Source organism: Stegostoma tigrinum, chromosome 30 (genome assembly GCF_030684315.1).
Source record: "Stegostoma tigrinum isolate sSteTig4 chromosome 30, sSteTig4.hap1, whole genome shotgun sequence".
Lineage (NCBI taxonomy): Eukaryota > Metazoa > Chordata > Chondrichthyes > Orectolobiformes > Stegostomatidae > Stegostoma > Stegostoma tigrinum.
The window spans coordinates 40,478,224-40,496,899 of NC_081383.1; the positions used below are offsets into that span (position 1 = coordinate 40,478,224).

At 43.9% G+C, this 18,676-nt stretch overlaps 1 protein-coding gene across 3 annotated transcripts in view; it reads left to right on the forward strand.

The window, feature by feature from the left end:
• Positions 1–18,676, forward strand: part of palm1a (paralemmin 1a) — a 237,668-nt gene that overhangs the window by 25,098 nt on the left and 193,894 nt on the right. The window contains exon 1 of one of the 3 annotated variants that reach the window (XM_048559927.2): positions 14,543–14,676. The exons of the other annotated variants lie outside the window; for them this stretch is intronic. The gene's annotated coding sequence lies outside the window, so the exon portion shown is untranslated. Of the gene's footprint in view, positions 1–14,542; positions 14,677–18,676 lie in introns of those variants that run through there. 3 annotated transcript variants of the gene reach the window in all.

An 18,676-nucleotide genomic window follows, 5' to 3' on the forward strand; every position in this document is an offset into this window, starting at 1 on the left:
CTGGACAAATGGCATAAACAGAATCTCAGTTCATCAACTCATTCTCCTCAAAGTTACACCATCCTCCATCTTCTCAAAATCATCAGTTTCCTTGTTATATTTCATGACCAGTTGATGAAAAGTAGAACATGGAAAGGTCATTCCCCGATCAAATCCAGTCTCTACGCCCCATCTATTGCTCACAAACTCTGTTGACCAAAAACGTTTTATAGCTTTAACAATAATGTTTCAGGTACAAATGGCAATAAGCATGTTTCTGGCTTGAAGAGCACCAAGCACCATATTGGTAAAGGGTAATGCCTTAAGTGTCACAAATCAGAAGCCCATTAAATTGCTGTTATTGAGGCCCAGGACTAATAATGGGATCCACTGAACCCTCACCATTCAGGAATTTGGATTGTACCCCGCGGTATAACGGCCTGCAAAAAATAAACAAAATGTGCCCAGTGAAGTATTTCTTGAGCTGCTGAAGTGAATCAAAGCTACAGAACTCTATTTCAATCACATCAAGAGTGGATTCAACTGGGGATGGTTATGCTTGAACAAGCACCTAGCAACACAAAGACAGCTGGGCACTTTGTTTTGAAATACTGTTGATCCTGAGGGGAGTGAACTGGAGATCCCAAGGGCTGAGGAATGTATCCTTGGATTCTGTTCTGAGGCAGCAGACATCAATGTCAATAAGGTACCAGGAATTCATCGACCGAAAGCAGAAATAAATTTGATTTAATGCTTTGTTTATCCAAAAGCATAGTCATAGTCTTGACAGAATGTGTGGATGAATTGTTATTATCGCACTGTTTTTACTTTGGACAGCTGCACAGAATGAACTGCTTTCTTCTAAAGTAAGCTATGTTCATGTACAACAGCAGATTGTGACTCTGTGCAGCATAAGCGGTCTCTTTCGTATGTGAGTCAGAAGACTGTGTTTCCAAATTCTGCTCCGAAAGCTTAAATGTGGAGTCATAGAGCCATACAGCGCAGACACAGGCCCTTTGACCCAACTTGTCCAAGCCGACCAGGTTTCCGAAACTGAACTTATCTAAGCCGACACTCACAACTCACTCGGCAGGGTTCCACACTTGTAGGTGGTGCCTTTCAGATGAAACATTAAACCAAGATTCCATCTGCTGTCTTGTCTTCAAATAAATGATCCCATGGCAATATTGGCAGAACAGCAGAAGAGTTCCCTTTCTGTCCTTGTCAATACTTATCTATCGATCAATGTTAGAGGTAATTTATTCCGTTGTTGTTTGCCTGACCTTTACACAAAATGAGTGCCAAATTTCTCATATTGACAACAGCGAATGTATGCCAACAGTACTTCATTGGCTGGAAAGTACTTTATGACAACATGATGTCATGAATTTGCAAGATCTGTATTACATTTTTGTTCCTTTTTTTGTTGTATTTGGATGATGTATCCAAAACTATTATTGTAGGAAGAAGGATAAATATGGAAAAGGGGCAAGCAGATGGGGAATCACATCTTGGTCAGTTCTGAGGCCAGGGGAATGAGGGGATATCTGCAGTCACCCGGTATCTGAGTTGGTATCAGAAAGGACAGAGTTTAACTTCAGTCTCAAACAAACAACAGATTAGTTAAAATTAGCAGTGAGTGCAGTTTTTTTAAAGCTTTATCTTTAAAGTAAATCAATCAGATCCCTTGTATTCACCATGATAGCCAATTTATAAACTTCATTACCAAAGGGGGCCTAGCTTCAGAGCAAAGTCCCGATTTGTAGTTACTGAAATAGTTATGATAAGATAGGCTTGATATATAACATGAGTTTTAAGGTCACAACAATAACTCAGAGGGAACAAGGTATAGAGCTGGATGAACACAGCAGGGCAAGCAGCATCAGAGGAGCAGGAAAACTGACGTTTTGGGCCTAGACCATTCTTCTGAAAATTCAGAGGTTTTGCTTGCTTTAAATGAGTTGAGACCATAGAAATTCGACAGTGTGGAAGAAGGCCATTCGCTCCCATTGAGTCCGCACTGACTGCCTGAAGAGCATCCCACCCAGAACCTGTATCCCCGCATTTTCCATAGCTGACCCACCTCGCCTGCATATCCCTGGATGTTATGGGCACTATAGCATGACCACTCCACCTAACCTGCACAGCTTTGAACTGTGGAAGGAAACCAGAGCATCTGGAGAAAACCCACACAGACACTGAGAGAATGTCCAAACTCCATGTAGATAGTTGCCTGAGCTGGAATTGAACCCGAGTCCCTGGTGCTGTGAGGCAGCTGTGTTAACCAGTAAAGAACCAAGCCACCCCCAAACCTTATGTTAAACCTTAACATGTGAATGTTCACTGCTTCACTCGAAACAGCAGCAAGTTTCACTTTTTCACAGTGCTCAGCAAGTTATAAGTTTATGAATTAAAGTGAAATTTAATTCACTTCACTGACTGAAGCAGCACACAAGCACTGCTTCAGCTTTGCGGTGAGATTCAGCCCTCAGAAGAAGCTCCAAAGTCGCCCATTCACAAGAAAAAGGCATACAACAAGGCACATCCAAGGTCCAAACTGGAGTTTCTCCCTTTCACTTCCTCTTCAGTCTGTGTTTCTCTCTCTTTCCCAGTCTCTGTCTCTCTCTTTCTCTCCCAGTTTGTGTGTCTCTGTCTCCAATCTCTGTAGTTTCTCTCTGTCAGTTTGTGTGTGTCTTTCTCTCTGTGTTTGTGTGTGTCTCCTTTAGTCTGTGTGTGTCCCCCACTCCCCCAGTGTGTGTCCCTCTCTCCCCCAGTGTGTGTTCCTCTCTCCCCGAGTGTATCCCTCTCTTCCCCAGTGTGCATCCCTTTCCCCCAGCGTGTGTCCCTCTCCCCCAGTGTGTGCCCCTCTCTCCCTCAGTGTGTGCCCCTCTCTCCCTCAGTGTGTGTCCCTTTCCCCCAGTGTGTGCTCCTCTCTCCCCCAGTGTGTGTCCCTTTCCCCCAATGTGTGACCCCTCTCGCCCAATCTGTATGTGTCTCTCACATCCTCCCACCGCCCCCCCACCATGTTGGTTTTCTAAGCTCCAGCCAAGCGATGGTGGAGACCCCTGATAAAGGAGGTACTGGAGAATTCCTGGAAGTGTTTGGAGAAATCTGGAGGAAATAGCGGAGCTTGATCCTGGGATAATTTAAGAAACAATCAGATTGTGCCTTGGAGGCTTATGCTTAAATCTTCATCTGTAGCTCGGCAGTGAAGGAAGGGACGAAGCAGCTCCATCTGCTCTTTCCTTCCTACCTATTGCAGCTGCAGTGGAAGATAAGCAGTAGGGGAGCTGTTGCTTCACTGAGTACATTTAGCTGTGATCTCCAGCTCTGCATATCGGACCAATTCTGAAATCAACACCGCCAATGGCTGCACGAATGGCTCTTGACCTTAGCCATTTCCTCTCTCACATCTGGACCACAGCATTGTACACCAGATTGAGGGCTTAGGTCGGAATGACTCAATTTAACTTCTGTTTACAGTTATCTGTCTAATCCGTAAATGGTTTTCACGAATGCTCTGCTAATTTTAGCCCTTTGCTTTCTGTTACCAGCCCAGTGCTTTTTGCTTGATGTTTTAGGCATTTTGAAATTCTGTTTTGCTACAGCAGAGCTGGACTTAATAAATCAAGAGCCCTTTGAGCATGTTGTATCTCAGATGAAGGGGATTTTCACGCATTAATAGACAGTGAGTCTAGACAGCTACTTATTAGTACATGGGCAACATTCAATTTTCTTTTTGAAACAGAATAGTTTTGATAATCATTAAGCACCAGGAGGAAAATCTGAGGAAGCAATCACTCAATGATAACAGAAGTTGAAATGCTTTCCCACCCAGTGCTTCCTTCAAGTGAGATTATGGCCCAGTAATTCAACCAAAACAGAGGCCATTTGCCAGGCCTGAATTGATGTCCCAAGCCTCCAGTATGGTCGTAAGGAAGTACATGTTATTGCTGGAAGTCCATGGAATACAGTTTTCAGTGTAGACCCCTCTGAAGTAGGTATTTAATCCCTTGTCTATATGAACAGAGGTCCTGATGCCTGTTTCAGACACCACTACAAATTTAGTTCACTCCGAGGCTGCTTTTGAGATAGCCCAGCAGGGATTGCAAACTATACTTACTGAGTATAAGCATGAATAGTGTGCTCTTTACAGATTCAGGTTAAATCTGAAGGTTGCAGCTGGCCACCTCACCTGATCACCACCGCATGACCTCCAGCATTTACCCTGGGTCAGAGACCAGAGTCCTTTTATCATTCATTCATGCAATGTAGGCATCACAGACTGGGCCAGCATTTATTGCCCATCCCCATTTACCCTTGAGAAGGAGGTAGTGAGCTGCTTTCTTCAACTGCTGCAGTCTATGTGTTGTGGGTTGACCCACAATGCCCTTAGGAAGGGAATTCTAGGATTATAACCCAGGGGCAGTGAAGGAATGGCGATATATTTCCAAATCAGGATGATGAGTGGCTTGGAGGGGAACTTGCAGGGGATGGGGTTCCCATATACCTACTGCCCTTGTCCTTCTAGATGGAAGTGGTTGTGGGATTGGAAGAGGATTAGAGAATCTTTGGTGAGTTTCTGCAGTGCATCTTGTAGATTGTACTCACTGCTGTCACTGAGTGTCGGTGGTTGGGGGAGTGGATGCTTGTGAATGTAGTGCCAATCAAGCGGGCTGCTTTGTCCTGGATGGTGTCGAGCTTCTTGAGTGTTGTTGGGGCTGCACTCATCCAGGCACATGGGGAGTATTCCATCACACTCCTGACTTGTGCCTTGTAGATGGTGGGCAGGTTTTAGGGAGTTGGAAGGTGAGTTACGATCTGCAGTCTTGCTAATCTCTGGCCTGCTATCAGATCCAGCCAACCATTCCTGATCCAGCCTGCTGCAAGCAGATCATGACTGTAGCTCACCAATCGGATTCTAGTGAAGCAAGTGAGATTCATCATGCATAGCCTTTTCAGGTGCCGTTTGGGGTGTGATACCACTATCCATGTCAATGCACTAGTAGTTAATTAAATCATCAGGTAAGTGTAGGTATAGGCATCCAACCTAAAATCTGCTCCCTGGGCATTTTGGATGGCAAGATGAGCAATGGGTGGCATGGTGGCACAGTGATTAATACTCTGCTTCACAGTGCCAGGGACCCAGGTTCAATTCCACCCTCAGGTGACTGTCTATATGGAGTTTGCATATACTCCCCGTGTCTGCGTGGGATTCCTCCAAGTACTCCAGTTTCGTCCCACAGTCAGACAATGTGCAGGCCAGGGGAATTGGCCATGCTAAATTGTCTGTAGTGTTCAAGGATGTGTAGATTAGGTGGCTTATAGGGGAATGGGTCTGGGTGAAATGTTCTGCGGGTTAGTGTGGACTTGTTGGGATGAAAGGCCTATTTCCACACTGTAGGGATTCTATGATGATCACAATATTGCCAGTGGTAGGCAATGGAGCGATCAAACTGCTGGAATATATTCAGGTGGCCTTTGGCAAGGTATGGAATACTTGGCAACCATCAATACCTTATGCAGCCTGATAGCATTTTGAGTCTTGTGATCCCAATGTATTGAGGCTTCACCATCTGATGTCTGGGCAGAAGGGTGTGAGGGAACTGAACAGGAAACCACTACACCATCTCCTCAGTCTGCATCGTTGTTTCTTCCAAACGTTTTGGCTCAATATGACACTGGATAGCTCTGTGCCTTCAGCCCGTGCAGGCTCGAGGCTTTCACCCAGTGTTGTGCTAGGCCCCAATTAAAGTTTGTTAGCAGTAGGCAATGAGCATCTAGCTGCTGCTGGCAGCATTTTGGTTAGATGATAAATCATTGGATCTTCCTGGAAATCATGGATCACTGGCAGATCAGTCCTGGGATTGTGGAGCAATGAACCGAGTCAGCAATAACAGCAATGTTTCCTGTGCGTCATGGAGGAGGCTTTCATCTGAGCTCCTTGAATCATCCCCCTCCCCCCAGAACAGTGACAACTTCTCCTCCTTGTTGTTGAACCTAGACATGTGTTCATCTTAAGGGTTATGTCTGTTGAAAGCTTTTCTAAATTCAGGGTGCTTTACTATATTTACATGATTTTATGTTGACATGCCATATGTTTACTTCTAAATTTTATCTCAAAAGCTGCAGGGAACACTGGCAAAATGCAACAAGATTAACGCAGCCACACTTCTGAAGCAGCCAGCTTTAGTGTTTGAGTTGAATGAGCTGGCTGTAGTCTTGCCCTCCTTTCCCCTCACTGATCACCATCCATGTAGACAGGGCCAGACTAGAGTTGTGAAGAATTCAGTCATCTCTCACCAGCAGAGAGTCCGTGCGAGTGCACAGCGATTATGTTGGGAGAATGCAAAGGGTCTTCCTAAAAAGGGGTCTGCTGCTTAACCCCTGCTGGCCTTTGAAATGTGCTTCCTGCTAATACTTCCTTGTTATGTCGCTGAGCTGTTGAGATGGAAATGTGTCTCTTCCACCTCCCCCCCCCCCCCAGATGATCTATGTGGGGCAGTTCTCTAGAAGCATTGTGTGTAATTGGTTTTGATTCTCTCTGTGACAGACCATTGAACTCCATTCTTGCATATCTTGCATTGAAAGTTTACATCAACCAACAGTAATTAGCGTCAGAGAAAGCTTGCACTGAGTTCGGGCAATGAATAAGATTTTTCAATCATCTGGTTGGCAATGGAATGAACTGTTCCATTGCTTTAGCAATGTAAGATTTAATTTACTGCATAACGCATTTAAATTTATGAAGGAGAGAATGTTTTTTCTTAGGAATTGAAGATTCTGCCTCTTCATTCTAACTAGAATACTCATTATTTTGTATGGTATGGTACAGTTGGTATTCGCTGTAATTAGTGGTATCACTTGCCCCTCCAAAGTAAATGATTATATGTTCCAGACCCCCTTAAGTACATTAACTTAGACTGAACATAAGTACTGTAGAATGCTTGGAGTTGCTACCTTTTGGGTGAAATGTTAACTGAAACCCTGCCTGCAAATCATAGAATCCTTCCAGAATGGAAGCAGGCCATTCGGCCCATCAAGTCCACAGCAACCCTCCCACCCTGACCCATCCCCACATCCTTGTGACTGTGCACCTCCATGGCTAAACCACCAAGGCTGCACATTGCTAGACACTGGGGGCAATTTAGCATGGCCAACCTGCCAAACCTGCACATCTTTGGACTGTTGGAGGAAGCTGGAGCACTTAGAAGAAACCCTCACAGACAAGGGGAAAATGTGCAAACTCCACACAGACAGTCACCTGCGATAGGATTTGATCCCAGGTCAGTGAGGCAGCAGTGCTAACTGTTGAGCCACCACACCCACCCATACTGGCCATATAAATTCCCATTTCACTTTTTTAAAGAACAGGGAGGAGATATTAGTTTATCTAAGGAGGTGTTGGATTGATCAGCATTATATCCTGCACCTGATATTTAATTCCATTGGCTGCTGCCTAACCATATCATGTAAAATAGGTGGTTTGTCCAGTGCAGTCAAGAGGCTCTTTTGATGCAGAGGTGGTGTCCCTATCTTTAAGCTTGGGTTTAAAACTCATATGCTCTAGCGGTGTTTTATAACATATCTGGACAGGTTGATTAAAAACATCTCTAATACAGTCCATTTTGCCTAAGATGAATTTATCTATTGAGGGAACAAATGCCCATTGAAAAGTCGTCAATAATGGATGCTGTATTGCCCATAATCCTTTGCACTCCAGAATGTGCTGCATCCATTGATTGGTTTTAATTGTTCAAGAGGGCAAATGCCTGAGCTATGTTGCCTGCAGGAGGTTGTGTTGTGACACTGCTGCTTCTCATGAGTCCAGCTGTAAGAAGGCAGGAAGAAATGTCTCGGAAACTGATTTAATTTCTGGGTGAATGTGCAGTAGTCCTGTCACAAAGCGAAAATTTCCCTGCCTGAAACTGCTGGAAGTTAATTTACTGGAATCTTCCTGTGCAGTTCAGCTAAAGAATGAGTATGAAATGCTTCAGTCAAAGTTGTTGTTTTTAGCAAACTCTGTGAACCAACCACTTCTTGCTTTGATATGTTGTGTAGGTGTTTGTCTTTGGTTTTTGTGAAACCCTCTGCTCACATTTCCGTTGTTTTAAGGGCAGACCTGTTGTCCCAGATCCTTCAGTTTTGAGAAAGTCAAAGACCAGACATATCTGACAAGATACACATTGAGACCTCTTGGAAATCCTATGCAATAGTTACCCAAGAGGTTTAAACTTGAAAAGAGCCATTACCCTGAATCTAAAAGCTCAGCACAAAAAGGCTGGAATTTGGAGTTAGAGTCAGAGATGTTGGAGGGTTCTTACTGACCTATCTAAATTGATCCCCAGTAAATGTTGGAGTTAACATCGGGCTACCTAGCAAACTGGCCACACCTGCCCTTGTTCAGTCACACCGAGAGCTCCCATTTCCCCATGGACAGCCAACCCAAACTTAGAAACACATCTCTGGCCACGCCACCCTGACACAGAGCCCACATCCACCCTGGGGTATACTCAGTACCCCCTCCAACACTTGACCCACTGTCACCCACTTCTTTGTGTCCTGTAGCCCCCTTTCACACCCTACCCCTCACCCAGCCACCACCCTACTTCCTCACTAGTCACTTTATTCCATCACCCACTTACCTGGTACTCTAATCCCTTATCAATCTGGCACCCTACCCTTTACGGACCTGACATCCCTACCCCCTTACCCACTTGATGCAGTACACCCCTCACCCAAATACCGAGCCTCAACCTGCAACCATCTGTCATTGCACCTCCTCATTCACCTGCCTCCAATTCCCTGACTCATCTGGCAATCTCCACTGTGGGCCGCCTCACACTCTATACCATTACAATCCTCCCATTCTAAATCCACATTCACTCACCTGCCACTCTGATCCACTCCCACTGACCTTCATACACTTAATATCTTTCTCATTATCTGTCAAAGTGCCTTTGGGACCTTGTATTGACTGGAATTGAAAGCTAGTTCCATAAAAAGGGATGTATTTTGGTATCCAACATTAATCCTGTACTAAGTGGATTCTGAGGTGGTTTCCTACACTGGAGATATCCAGAACAGGCCAAGCTCAGAAACCTGGCTAGACAAATCACCGAAAGGTAAGAAGGCGGTCTCCAGCAAGATTACAGTTGGACTTGTGTCTCTGACCTAAATCCTAAATTCCAGCTCCAGAACAATACCAGCCAAAAATAACCAGCAGCTGGATTTCTCATCTAACCATGTACTGCGATTTTCCATATCTAATGTGTACGCTCATTCGTGAGGTTACTGCATATTTAATGGCTTTAGTTGACAGAATATTCAACTTAGTGGAGGATACAACCAAATAAAATAATTGGGTTTTGTGATTAAGTGGCATTGACTGCAACAAAAATCACGAGCCAGAAGAAAAACAATTCATAAAAACCCTGCAGTAAATCTGACAAAGCAGCTGGAGTGAATTTCAGATGCATCTCAGTAACGGCATCTTTAGAATGCACTGGATGGAATCACAAGAGTCTGTACAGTGTCTGTGTACAGTGTTAGTACAGCGTATGTGTATAATGTTTGTATACTGAGTGTATAATGTGTAAGTACGTATGGTGTGTATACGGTGGGTGTACATACTTGTGTATACAAAATGTATGCATACAGTGTTAGTACAGTGTGTGTATATGGCTGCCAATCACTAAGGTGTTAACTCTGTAGTTTCACTCTCAGTGACATAGCCTGAGACAGTCAATAGGAAAAATCCAGCTGAATTCAAAATGCAGCTCAATTCCTTTGGTAACACCTCAGCAGTCTGTGTCTGCATACAACAAGACCGAGACAACATTAGGGTGGCAAAGTGGCTCAGTGGTTAACACTGTTGCCTCACAGTGCCAGGGATGTGGATTCAGTTCCACCCTCGGGTGACTGTCTGTATGGAGTTTGCATGTTCTCCCTGTGTCTGCGTGGGTTTCCTCCAGGTGCTCCAGTTTCCTCCCACAGTCCAAAAGTGTGTGGGCTAGGTGGATTGGCCATGCTAAATTGCCCACAGTGTTCAGGGATCTGTAGATTAGGTGGGTTAGAGGGGGATGTGTCTGGGTGGGATGCTCAGAAAGCTGTTGTGGACTTGTGGGGCTGAAGGCCCTGTTTTAACACTGTAGGGATTCTATTCTATGACAACATTCCACTTTAGGCTGAACATTCATGATACACAAGTATCAGGCAAGCAACAACACAAGGAGAGTCTAAGCACCTTTGATATTCAGTGGCATGACTGTAGTATTTTCCCAAATGACCACCACTGGTACCTTCTAGTATTTTCCATCTTCCTCAGTAGGTGGCACTGGTTAAGGTGTTTGAGGTAGTTTGCTGTCACCAGTCCTCCTCTATTTTTGTGTGGTTTTGAGTCTGTCTAGCATTATGCACTGTAAAGAATCTAAGCGCCAGGCACTTTTCTTAGATAACAAAAGTGTTTTTTTTGTATGATAGCTATGAGTACAACTACACATTTGGTCAGGATAGTGACTAAGAACTGAGCGAGGTGGTCAAAGCTGGAGTTGAACTCCTTGTCTCTACCCTCAGACTGTGTGAACCTCAGTGGAAATGAGCAGAGCCAATGTAACAATATACTTTATGTGACAATTACCATCACAGAATTATCAATCATCAATGCCCTGAGCATTGTAGAATGGCATGGAGTGTGGAAAGAGTCCATTCGGCCCACTCCAACCCCCCAAGGAGCATCCCACACAGATTCACTCCCTCCCTCGCCCTATCCCCTCATTTACCAATATCAATAATTAGAAATACAACCACTCTAACCATATAAATTCTGTGGGTTGTCTTATGTCTGAGTGGTAATGCTTCTACCTCTAAAACATGAGGCCAAGGTTCAAGTGCTACTTCCTCTGGAGGTGTATCATAACATCTCTGAACAGATTATTAATAGGTTGACTATGGCTGCAACTGCAATTTGAAGACTGGGTAATCTGTGGCAAGCAATTTTCTTTCTGATTCGCTGATGCCTCTACAATCTACCAGACAGGAGATAGGAGTGTGACAGGATACTTTCCACTTGCCTGGTTGGTAACACTTGAGTAGCTCAGCACCAATCAGGGTGAAATAACCCATTTGATCAACATCATATCAACACCTTTAAACATCCCCCTTGGTACCTTTTGACAGAGTTCTGAGGAACGGTCAATGGACCCAAAACATTAATTCTGTTTTCTCTCCATAAACGTTGCCAGACCTGTTGAGTTTTTCCAGCAATTTCCATTTTTGTTTTATTTCCGGCATCTATAGTTCTTTATTTTTGTGGGTTTTTAAAAAATCTTTAAACATCCTCGCAGATACATGGAGGTACGTAAGGGTCCATGAGTTAGGAGTAGACCCATCAATTCTGTTCACTATTCAATAAAATAGTAGTTAGCACAGCTGCCTCACAGCACTGGAGACTTGTTGCTTGCCTGATACTTGTGTATCACTATCCTGACCAAATGTGTAGTTGTACTCATAGCTATCATACAAAGAAAACACTTTTGTTATCTGAGAGAAGTGCCTGGTGCTTAGATTCTTTACAGTGCATAATACTAGACAGACTCAAAACCACACAAAAATAGAGGGTGACTGTCTGTGTGGAGTTTGCACATTCTCCCCGTGTCTGCTTGGTTTTCCTCTGAGTGCTCCAGTTTCCTCCCAAAATCCAAAGATGTGCAGGTTGGGTGGATTGGCCATGCTAAACAACCCCATAGCGTCCAGGGCTGTGCAGTTTAGGTGAACTATCCATGGGGAATGCAGGCTTATAGGGAGAGGGTAGGGGGGCTTGGTCTGGGTGGGATAGTCTTCAGAGGGTTAGTATTGACTTGATGGCCCTAATGGCATGCTTCCACACTGTAGGGATTCCATTCTATTTTAAATTCAACATTCATGTCTCCTCCCAATACCCTTTCATTCCCCTGGATAGCAAGAATCTATCTACCATTACCTCAAAAAATCACAGTGCTACTATACTTATTGATGCAAAGAATTCCAAACTCACACCATCCTCTGACTGGTAAAGTTACCACAATCTTATTAGAGAGAGAGAGAGATAACTGGTGGCTTAATCTGATGGCCAGCACCCTTTCGGATGCGGTGAAAGGTTGTGAAGAAGAATTCTTTGTGGTAACCTCGGCTGGTGTAGAAATTGAACCCACACAATTAGTGTTCTAGTCTGCATTACAAACAGCTGGCCAGCCAACTGCGCTAAACCAACCCCCTATTTTTGTATGGGTAAAATATCAAGGAAAAAAATTCCAGGCCGGGTTTTGTGCTGAAGAGGACCTGAAGCCACAGCCCCTGTTCTTAGAGTCAAGAATGCTAGCAAGTACAAGCCTTAAAATCCTGATCTCAGGCTAGGTTCCAGCCCATCACACACAACAGAAACTTCCAGGATTGTTCTGCCCATCTATCCTCCCACGTATGGGAGACTCCAACAGCATATCAAGATTTCTGATAATTTATAGAATCCCTACAGTGTGGAAGCAGGCCAATTGGCCCATTGAGTCCACACTGACACTCCAAACAATAATCCACCCACACACCCTAGGTGGGTTAGCTATGGGAGATTGAGGGTGAGGGTGTGGGTCTGAGGTGGGGTTGAAGCCCAACATCAGCCACGATCATATCAAATGGAGGAACAAGCTCAATGGGCCGAATGGTCTACTTTTGCCTGTATTTTTGTGTTCTTCAGATGCATTTTGGTTGAAATTGGCAGAGATCAAGCTGCAACAACAGAAGGCATCCATCAATGGTGTGGTGAAGGGTGGTTGGCACTGCTGCCTCATAGTGCCAGGGTTCGATTCCAGCCTTGGGTGACTATCTGTGTGACATTTGCATATTGTTCCTGTGTCTGCCTGGATTTCTTCTGGTTTCCAACCAAAGCTGTGCAGGTTAGGTGGTTTGGCCACATTAAATTGGGGCTGAAAACAGTACTCTCTGACACCTGGTATTCAACTGCATGAAAATATCAATGGTACAAGCTATCACAGTTTATAAATATCTAGCCTCTGGAGTGCACTTCCTATAGGTTGCAGGTTTACATCATGTCAGACTTTGTTCAATACATTTCAGGAAGCACATTTTAGAATCATCTCTAATTCAACATGGGCATCACCCAGGGGAGATATACTCGCCCGCAGAAAATAATCAAAGTTAATTCAGTGCACAATGGGCTAAAAAAATCATCAGAACATATTTTATCATGGTCCAAAAATTTCAGAGAGAAAAGAAGCCTTTCATAGAATTCACAACGTGATGTTTGTGCATAACAGAGGCGACTTTCAGAATGTCAGACCGTTCTTCGAACTCGTCAGAAGACCAGTTAGAGCTGATGAGTTAAACTGCAATATACATACATCAGACCATTGAATAAAGAGCTGTTCATCAATTAAATGCAAGATACAATGGTGAATCCTTTTGGAAGGATCAGTTAACAAGATTTGTACAGTTTGTAGATGATCACATGTCTACTAATACTCTGACCGTGAAAATCTGATTAGTCTGGCTTTTACATCCTTGGGCAACCAGTAGATACAAGACCTCAGGGCTCCATCTCCAGCTTGTAGATATAAACAAGAAACCACTTTGCTTTAATGCTGTACCCGGAATAGCCACTGCCATCCCGCAAAGAATAAGAATTCCGATATGTTCCCTGCAAACTGCAGGATGGGAGCTATGCCTCCATTGCAAGTTAGCTTAAATTTATTAAACTATAAAGAGTGCAGAAAAGATTTACTTTGATGCTAACTGGACTGGAAGGTTTGGAGTTATAAGGAAAGGTTGGATAGGCTGGAACTTTATTTCCCTGGAGTGTGGGAGATTGAGGTTGGAGATCTGTAAAATCATGAGAAGCATCGGTAGGGTGGATAGCCACCAGCTATTCCCCATGGTAGGGGAATCTAAAACCAGACAGCATTGTTTGAGGGTGAGAGGGGAAAGATACAAAAGCTTCCAAAGGGGAATTTTTTTTCACACAAGAAAGTGATGAGTGTCTGGCGGAAGAGTGAAACTTCTTCAGAGTAAGCATTCTTCGAAGAGATGTAGCAGTCGATTAACAAAATGTAACAGCAAATTATTGCGACGATGGAATCTGTGCTGAAAACAAAAAGCATCTGGAACGGGCTGCCAGAGGTAGTGGCAGAGGCGAATACAGTTTTGTCATTTAAGAAACATTTGGACAGGTATATAAATGGGATAGGTATGGTGGGGTATGGACTGAACACAGGCAAATGGTACAAGATTAATTGTCAAAACTGGGCAGCACGGACAATCTGGGCCGAAGAGCCCTTTTTCAAGCTGTAAAATCTGTGACTCTAGCTCCTCCTCCTACTTGAACTGCTAAAACGACTACAGGGGCTAACTGAATCTCTCCATTTGAAGAAATAATTTGCCCATTCAAACTGATTCTCAATCTATTTCTCCTCAGTAATCTCTAACCAGTGAACGTTTGCAACTGAAGTTCGAGGCAGAACGCCAAGAATATTCAGGGGGGTAGGGCATGGAGCATTCATCCTGCAGAGGCTTGAAGATAAAGTTTCAGTTGGCACTCGTTCAGTCCAAACTGGCATGGATGTATGGAGGTAAAATAATCGCTCTGGTCTGCGGGATGGACAATGAAGTCGGTGTTGCTATTTGTTCATGAGAGGATGAAAGGAAAATCAGGTACAGTAGTGTGAACACATAGCACTTGACAAATTCTTTCATTTCTGTTGCCGGCACACGTTTAAAGCCCCACAGTTCAGTTTCTCAAAACCTGAATGCATTATTTTTTAACAGAGTGAGCAATAGCTCAAAGATGGAGCTTCAGAGGAATGTACCATCCAAATTAATATTGGGGGAGAAGGGAGGATTACGGGGGATTTGAACTTTTTCTAACCTTGCCTCCTCCTCCTCCACTCTTGCACAAGCCAGAAGACAGAAGCCAAAAAAATGCTTGGCATTAATTCAGTAAATTATCAATGCATGCTGTGTGTATCGCAGTGCATGCACTCCAACTGAAGTGCCTGAGACTGCATAATGGGGTGATTTCAATCTAACCCATCCAATGGTGTGATCCAACTGCCTACTGTTTTATATCAGGCCCTCTTGGGTGTCAATGAGAAAGAAAATTCAGTGTGTTAAAACAGGCAGTCAGTTTAATCAAACAAAACCAGAAATTGCTGGCAAAACACAGGCAGTCTGGCCATACATGTAGAGAGAACACAGAGTTAACATTCCCAAGTCCAGTGACCCTTCTTCAGAAGGTGTTTCTGAGGAAGGGTCAGAGATAACAAGATGTACAGCTGGATGAACACAGCAGGCCAAGCGGAATCTGAGGAGCAGGAAAGCTGATGCTTCAGGCCTAGACCCTTCTTCAGAAATGGGGGAGGGAAAGTGGGCTCTGAAATAAATAGGGAGAGAAGGTGAGGCAGATAGAAGATGGATAGAGGAAAAGATAGGTGGGGAGGGGACAGACCGGTCAAAAAGGCAGGGATGGAGCCAGTAAAGGTGAGTGTAGGTGGGGAGTTAGGGAGGGGATAGGTCAGTCCAGGGAGGATGGACAGGTCAAGGGGGCAGGATGAGGCTGGTAGGTAGGAGATGGGGGTGGGGCCTGAGGTGGGAGGAGAGAATAGGTGGGAGGAAGGACAGGTTCACCTATCCCCTCCTCCTCATTGTTCAAGCCCCACTCCCATCTCCTGTGTGCCCCCATTAGCGGAAGGGTGTAACTACGGTGACAAGTTTATATGTACAATTTCCGTTTGTAATGGGAATATGTGTAGAAGACAAACAATATATTTCTTATGATAGATGGAAGCTTCTAAAATTAAGAGAGGCAAAGATGGGGTTGACAGTTGGAATCTGTTTCTCAGAATTGAAATTCCTAATATTAGAGGACAGGCATTTAAGGTGCGGGAACAAAGTTCAAAGGAACTGTGAGGGGCAGGTTTTTTTATACAGAGAATGGTAGGAGTCTGGAACATGCTGCCAGGAGTGGTGGTAGAGGCAGATATGATGAGGCTTTTAAAGGGCTTTTAGATAAGCAAGGAGAAAGGAGTAGAGGGATATGGACCATGGGAAGTCAAAAGGAAGTATTTAATTTGGCATCATGTTTAGTACAGTATCAAGGGTCCTGTTCCTGCACTATACTGTTCTATATTCAATTATTAGCGTGACACTATACAACTTCTCATTTAATACCCTCACAACATTAAAAAAAATTTCAAGATTTATTCCTGCTCTAGAAGGTCTTTGGCTTCTTCTTCAATTCTTTAAATCAATTTCTTCAGCCCAGAATCTAGTTTAATCACTAGCGTACCACAGTGTTAAGCAGCTAGTCTTTTCCAGCTTGTGATCCAAGTCAATTAAATGAATTTCCAGCACAAAGTTCTGCACTGATAGTTTAACATTGGAATGACTACAAGTGTTTCGAAGCTGAAAGGGAGTACACTGTAGGAGTGTAGAATATTCCTTTCTTTTAGCTTTCCACTCATTATTCCCAGACTCTAGCCTGTGCAACTTGAAAGGGCTCTGCTTTCATCGACAATACAATGAAAAATTAAAGACTTGAACTTCACAACCTCAAGATACCTCAAAAAGTGTTCCACAGTCAATTAACTTCTTTTCTAATGTATGCACAATAAGAGCCCAAAAACAGCAGTGTGATAATGATGGGATAACCTGTTTTCATGATGTTAGTTAAGAGACAAATAAAGGCCAGGACATTAGACTTAACTCTATGGCTTCCGTTCAAAGTAATTCCATGCAATTACCCATCATAGAGCAGACAGAGCCTCCACATAACACTCCCAGATGTGCACCCTCCTTCGAATTGTGAGTCAGTCACTTCAGTGGGACCTGATACTGAACCAGAGGGGAGAACATTCACAGAACCAAATACAACTAAATTCACAGCTTTTGTTGAAAGACATAACTTGAACTAACTTTACAACCACATCTGTCTCTCTTACTTCATTTCCTCGCTATTAAAATACTCATATATTTTCCACAAAACTGATGCAATAAGACCATATGAATTAGGAGCAGAGTAGGCCTTTCAGCCCATCAAGTCTCTTCCACCACTAAATTAGATCATGGCTGAACAGATAAACCTTAACGCCACCTTCATTGATTTTAATAATTATTCTCCTGCCGACATCAAATATAGTGACAAATACCAACTCACATATTCACACTTACACATTTGCACACTCGGCGGCACGGTGGCTCAGTGGTTAGCACTGCAGCCTCACAGCGCCAGAGACCCGGGTTCGATTCCAGCCTCGGGTGACTGTCTGTGTGGAGTTTGCACATTCTCCCTGTGTCTGCGTGGATTTCCTCCGGTTTCCTCCCACAGTCCAAAGATGTGCAGGCTCGGTGGATTGGCCATGCTAAATTGCCCGTAGTGTTCAGGGGTGTGTGGGTTATCGGGGGATGGGTCTGAGTGCGATGCTTCAAGGGGCAGTGTGGACTTGCTGGGCTGAAGGGCCTGTTTCCACACTGTGGGGATTCTAATCTAACTCCCATGTGCACACACATTCATATTCACATGGGTCCAACACATGCAGATTCATACGCACACATGCACACACATTCACTCTTGCTCATACATACTCATTCACACTAACAAACATACTCACATCAACAGTCGCATTTATACTTGTGCTCATTTACACACACACAGTCACACTAATACACATACTGAATACACATTTGCAGTTACACACGCATTCATACTCACATACATACACATACACGGATACAAGGTGTAGAGCTGGATGAACACAACAGGCCAAACAGCATCAGAGGAGCAGGAAAACTGATGTTTCAGGGCGAGATCCTTCTTCAGAAATGGTTCTAGGTCTGAAGCATCAGCTTTCCTGCTCCTCTGATGCTGCTTGGTCTGCTGTGTCCATCCAGCTCTACACCTTGTTACCTCAGATTCTCCAGCGTCTGCAGTTTCTACTATTTCTACATACACATACTCACTTCACTCGTCGTAATGTGAAGGTGGTGAATGGAGTACTAATTAAACAGACTGTTTTATACAGGTTGGTGGAGCTGCTGTGATCCAAGGAACTGGGGGGTTTCCCACTCCAGACATGTAGTAGATGATGAAGTACTGGGAAGGCAAAAAATGAGTTACTTCTGGCAGAAATTACAATCTCTGATTTCCTGTTGACGCCACAATATTTATCTAACTGGCCTAGTTCAGTTTCAGCTCACTGCATATGGCTGTGTACTCCGATTTGTTGGCAGAATGTGGGAGACAGCATATAGAGTTGAATCAAGTGAGGTCTTGGACAGATTTAAAAGTGAGGACAGAGAACTTAAATTGTTTTGTGGGGATGGCATAAGGGGCCAGTACAGGTCAGCACAAGAATGACTGATCAGTCTATTTTCCACAGAATTCGTATTTGGTTACTAGGTTTTGAGTCAAGAAAACTTATCAACAGGGCTCTAATTTATCAGTATCCAGGAGTTTCCTGACATCTGGCCTGCACAGAGAGCCAGAAATCTCACTGCCAGGACTCCACCAGGCACAGAGTTTGTAGTCGAACTGAGCAGTGAACTTCCAGCGTGTCAACATTGTATAAACACAGTTAAGCAAGCAGATTACCAGCTGGACTGGATACTACATTGAAAGATTCTCTAACGTTGATGACTAAACAGTGAATCAATCAGC